We start from the raw sequence: 5,920 nt of genomic DNA, 5'->3' as shown, positions 1-5,920 counted from the left end.
TTCATAAAAAAGTGACTATTTATTTGTACTTCAGTGTCCTTCATTTTTAATTTTGTAAACTAAAATAGTGACTCAAATATTTGTCAAACCTATTTTTCAGTGGCAATTGATGAGACTATATCTGACTAAATAATAGAACCAGAAAAAAATGAAAGTAAAGGAAAAAATATATTTTCAGACTACTAAAACAAGGTGAATATTTGACTAAAATATGACAATTAAGAGGGCTGTGCAAAAGATTATGATTTGAGAGATTTTCAGTGATGAGCTCACTTAATACAGTTCAGCAGTGGGGAGGATGTGGCACACACAGCCTGCATCAGCTGGTGAGCTGTAGGGGAGCAAGCAATGAGTATGGGCAGACAGCCTCTGCCTCCTCTTATAAACATTGTGCAAGCGGTTCTTCCCCATAGCTAACCAGTCACCACCAGCCTTCTAGTTAGCTACCCCTTGCCTGGTTAATAAACACAAGCGGCTTTACGAAATGTAAAACCAATAGCAGCATTGAGTTTATAGTGAAACAGTTGTCTAGCTAATGTGTCCCTGAACAAAGGGGGGTCAAAATCAAAAGTAACAGTCAGTATCTGGTGTGGCCACCAGCTGCATTAAGTACTGCAGTGCATCTCCGCTTCATGGACGGTACCAGATTTGCAAGTTCTTCCTGTGAGATATTACCGTACTCTTCCACCAAGGCACCTGCAAGTTCCCAGACATTTCTGGGGGGAATGGCCCTAGCCCTCACCCTCCGATCCAACAGGTGGGATGGGATTGAGATCTGGGTTCTTCGCTGGCCATGGCAGTACACTGACATTCCTGTCTTGTAGGAAATCGCACACAGAACGAGCAGTATGGCTGGAGGGTCATGTCTGGATGAACCTGCAGGAAGGGTACCACATGAGGGAGGAGGATGTCTTCCCTGTAACGCACAGCGTTGAGATTGCCTGCAATGACCACAAGCTCAGTCCGATGATGCTGTGACACACCGCCCCAGACCATGATAGATCCTCCACCTCCAAATCGATCCCGCTTCAAAGTACAGGCCTCGGTGTAACGCTCATTCTTTCGATGATAAATGTGAACCTGACCATCACCTCTGGTGAGACAAAACCGCGACTCGTCAGTGAAGAGCACTTTTTGCCAGTCCTGTCTGGTCCAGAGACGGTGGGTTTGTGCCCATTGTTGTGGATGATGTCTGGTGAGGACCTGCTTTACAACAGGCCTACACGCCCTTAGTCCAGCCTCTTTCAGCCTATTGCGGACAGTCTGAGCACTGATGAAGGGATTGTGCGTTCCTGGTGTAACTCGGGCAGTTGTTGTTGCCATCCTGTACCTGTCACACAGGTGTGATGTTCAGATGTACCGATCCTGTGCAGGTGTTACACGTGGTCTGCCACTGAGGACGATCAGCTGTCCGCCCTGTCTCCCCATAGCGCTGTCTTCGGTGTCTCACAGTACAGACATTGCTATATATTGCCCTGGCCACATCTGCAGTCCTCAAGCTTGCTTGCAGCATGCCTAAGGCATGTTCACGCAGATGAGCAGGGACCCTGGTGTTGGTATAATTCCAATATGTTTTCTTTAATTGAATTCACTTCGTCTATTTTATGATCATTTGTAAGATTCTTATTTGCATAAAATAGACAGACCAGTCTTATCAAAAATAGATATTAGTATTTATTCTCAGAGCGCGCTCCCATGTAACCACGAACAACAGTTTATATACAAAATATGACGTCATAGAATATTTTATAACCTTTCTCCCAACAGTTCAAAAGTTAATTCGAGATAAACCTTCTGAAATTTTCATCCATCACCATTCAGCAGACAGTTCCAGCTAATGGAAAACCTAAGAAAACACACACTGCCTTATCTGAACATTCCAGAGCTAAGTTGAGTCAGTTCAACCACAGGTTAATGACCCTTTCTGCTTACTTAAAAAAAAACATTTCCAATCTTCTCCAACCTGGCTGGAATGGTATTTATTTAATTGATTTACCCCTGTTTCAGGCTCCACAATCCCTAAGTTTTACTAGGGTATGTTTGGCGGCATGAGTGAAGGAGGCTTTGTTGCGAAATAGGAAGCCGATTCTAGATTTATTTTTGGATTGGAGATGCTTAGTGTGAGTCTGGAAGGAGAGTTTACAGTCTAGCCAGACACCTAGGTATTTGTAGTTGTCCACATACTCTAAGTCAGTACCGTCCAGAGTAGTGATGTTAGTCGGGTGGTTGGGTGCGGGCAACGAACGGTGGAAGAGCATGCATTTACTAGTGTTTTAAGAGCAGTTGGAGGCCATGGAAGGAGTGTTGTATGGCATTGAAGCTCGTTTGGAGGTTTGTTAACACAGTGTCCAAAGAAGGGCCAGATGTATACAGAATGGTGCCGTCTGCGTAGAGGTGGATCAGGGAAATCACCCGCAGTAAGAGCGACATCGTTGAAGAAATAGTTGGTGAACCAGGCGAGGCAGTCATTTGAGAAACAAGGCTGTTGAGTCTGCCGATAAGAATACGGGGATTGCCAGAGTCCAAAGCTTTTGCAAGGTCGCTGAAGTCGGCCGCACAGTACAATCTTTTATCGATGTCAGTTATGATATTGTTTCCAGGCTGAGGTGCACCCGTGTCCAGCTCGGAAACTGGATTCCACAGCGGAGAAGGTACGCTGGGATTTGAAATGGTCAGTGATCTGTTTATTAACTTGGCTATCAAAGACTTTAGAAGGGCAGGGCAGGATGGATATAGGTCTATAACAGTTTGGGTCTAGTGTCACCCCCTTTGAAGAGGGGGATGACCGCGGCAGCTTTCCAATCTTTAGGGTTCTCGGACGATACGAAAGATAGGTTGAACAGACTGGTCATCGGGGTTGAAAATGGCGGTGGATAATTTTAGATAGAAAGGGTCCAGATTGTCTAGCCCAGCTTATTTGTATGGGTCCAGGTTTTGCAGCTCTTTCAGAACATTGCTATCTGGATGTTTTTGTGTTGGTCGAGGGCAGTCAGGTCTGGAGTGAACCAAGGGCTATGTTTGTTCTCAGTTCTACATTTTTTTTTGAAAGGGGCATGCTTATTTAGGATGGTGTGGAAATTACTTTTAAAGAACGACCAGGCTTCCTCGACTGACGGGATGAGGTCAATATCTTTACAGGATACCCGGGCCAGGTTGATTAGAAAGGCATGCTAGCAGAAGTGTTTTAGGGAGCGTTTGACCGTGGACCCATAGCGGATGCAGGCAATGAGGAAGTATTCACTGAGATCCTGATTGAATATAGCAGAGGTGTATTTGGAGGGCAAGTTGGTCAGGATAATATATATGATGGTGCCCATGGATTTAGTGCTGTACCTAGTGGGTTCCTTGATAATTTGTGTGAGATGCTGGGCATCTAGCTTAGATTGTAGGACTGCCAGAGTATTAAGCATATCCCAGTTTAGGTCACCTAACAGAACGAACTCTGAAGATACATGAGGGGCAATCTATTCACATATAGTGCCCAGGGCACAGCTGGGAGCTGAGGGGGGTCTATAACAGGTGGCAACAGTTGAGAAACTTATTTCTGGAGAGATTTTTTAAATTGTTCAAATTTAGAAGCTCGAACTGTTTGGTCATAGACCTGGAAAGTATGACAGAACTTTGCAAGCTATCTCTGCAGTAGATTGCAACTCAACATGGTGAGCTACCAAGTGACTAGGACAGACAAGCCACATACTACTGCGCCACCCGGGAATCACCACATTCTTATCGGCAGACTCAATGGCCTTGGTTTCTTAAATGATTGCCTCGCCTGGTTCACCAACTACTTCTCTGATAGAATTCAGTGTGTCAAATCGGAGGGCCTGTTGTCCGGACCTCTGGCAGTCTCTATGGGGTTCAATTCTCGGGCCGACTCTCTTCTCTGTATACAGCTCTTGCTGCTGGTGATTCTCTGATCCACCTCTACGCAGACGACACCATTCTGTCTACCTCTGGCCCTTCTCTGGACACTGTTAACTAACCTACAGACGAGCTTCAACGCCATATAACTCTCCTTCCATGGCCTCCAACTGCTCTTCTTTACAAGTAAAACTAAATGCATGCTCTTCAACAGATCGCTGCCCGCACCTGCCCGCCTGTCCAGCATCACTACTCTGGATGGTTCTGACTTAGAATATGTGGACAACTACAAATACCTAGGTGTCTGGTTAGATTGTAACCTCTCCTTCCAGACTCACATTAAGCATCTCCAATACAAAATTAAATCTAGAATCGGCTTCCTCTTTCGCAACAAAGCATCCTTCATATATGCTGCCAAACAAATCCTCATAAAACGGACTATCCTACCAATCCTTGACTTCGGCGATGTCCTTTACAAAATAGCCTCCAACACTCTACTCAGCAAACTGGATGCAGTCAATCACAGTGCCATCCGTTTTGTCACCAAAGCCCCATATACCACCCACCACTGCGACCTATATGCTCTCGTTGACTTGCCCTCGCTTCATATTCGTTGCCAAACCCACTGGCTCCAGGTCATCTATAAGTATATGCTAGGTGAAGCCCCACCTTATCTCAGCTCACTGGTCACCATAGCAGCACCCACCCGTAGCACGCACTCCAGCAGGTATATTTTACTGATCACTCCCAAAGCCAATTCCTCATTTGGCTGCCTTTCCTTCCAGTTCTCTGCTCCCAATGACTGGAATGAATTGCAAAAAAAATCGCTGGAGACTCATATCTCCCTCACTAACTTTAAGCACCAGCTGTTAGAGCAGCTCACAGATCACTGCACCTGTACATAGCCCATCCAACTACCTCATCACCATACTGTTTTTTTCTCTCCTTTGCACCCAATCTCTACTTGCATATTCATCTTCTGCACATCTAGTGTTTAATTGCTCAATTGTAATTATTTTGCCAGTATGGCCTATGTATTGCCTTACTTCTCTTATCTTACCTCATTTGCACACACTGTATATAGACTTTTTTTTCTAGTGTGTTATTGACTGTATGTTTGTTTATTCCATGTGTAACTGTGTTGTTGTTTTTGTCGCTTTGCTTTGTCCTGGCCAGGTCGCAGTTGTAAATGAGAACTTGTTCTCAACTAGCCTACCTGGTTAAATAAAGGTGAAATCGAAATTTAAAAAAAAAATGGTCAAAACATATTGATACAACAGTAGCAAAGATGGAGAGAAGTCTTTCCATAATAAAGCGCTGCTCTTCCCTAACAACACTATCAACAAGGCAGGTCTTATAGGCCCTAGTTTTGTCGCACCTAGACTACTGTTCAGTAGTGTGGTCAGGTGCCACAGAGGGAAACTAAAACGGGAGGCTCCCACGCTGAGGTCTGTCCAACGCTGGTCCGACCAAGCTGATTCCACACTCCAAGACTGCTTCCATCACGTGGACTGGGATATGTTTCGTATTGCGTCAGATAACAATATTGACGAATACGCTGATTCGGTGTGCGAGTTCATTAGAACGTGCGTTGAAGATGTCGTTCCCATAGCAACGATTAAAACATTCCCTAACCAGAAACCGTGGATTGATGGCAGCATTCGCGTGAAACTGAAAGCGCGAACCACTGCTTTTAATCAGGGCAAGGTGACTGGTAACATGACCGAATACAAACAGTGCAGCTATTCCCTCCGCAAGGCTATCAAACAAGCTAAGCATCAGTATAGAGACAAAGTAGAATCTCAATTCAACGGCTCAGACACAAGAGGTATGTGGCAGGGTCTACAGTCAATCACGGACTACAAGAAGAAAACCAGCCCAGTCACGGACCAGGATGTCTTGCTCCCAGGCAGACTAAATAACTTTTTTGCCCGCTTTGAGGACAATACAGTGCCACTGACACGGCCTGCAACGAAAACATGCGGACTCTCCTTCACTGCAGCCGAGGTGAGTAAAACATTTAAACGTGTTAACCCTCGCAAGGCTGCAGGCCCAGACG

This window comes from Oncorhynchus keta, chromosome 11, assembly GCF_023373465.1.
Source record: "Oncorhynchus keta strain PuntledgeMale-10-30-2019 chromosome 11, Oket_V2, whole genome shotgun sequence".
Lineage (NCBI taxonomy): Eukaryota > Metazoa > Chordata > Actinopteri > Salmoniformes > Salmonidae > Oncorhynchus > Oncorhynchus keta.
Note: the sequence above shows the minus strand (reverse complement) of the source record.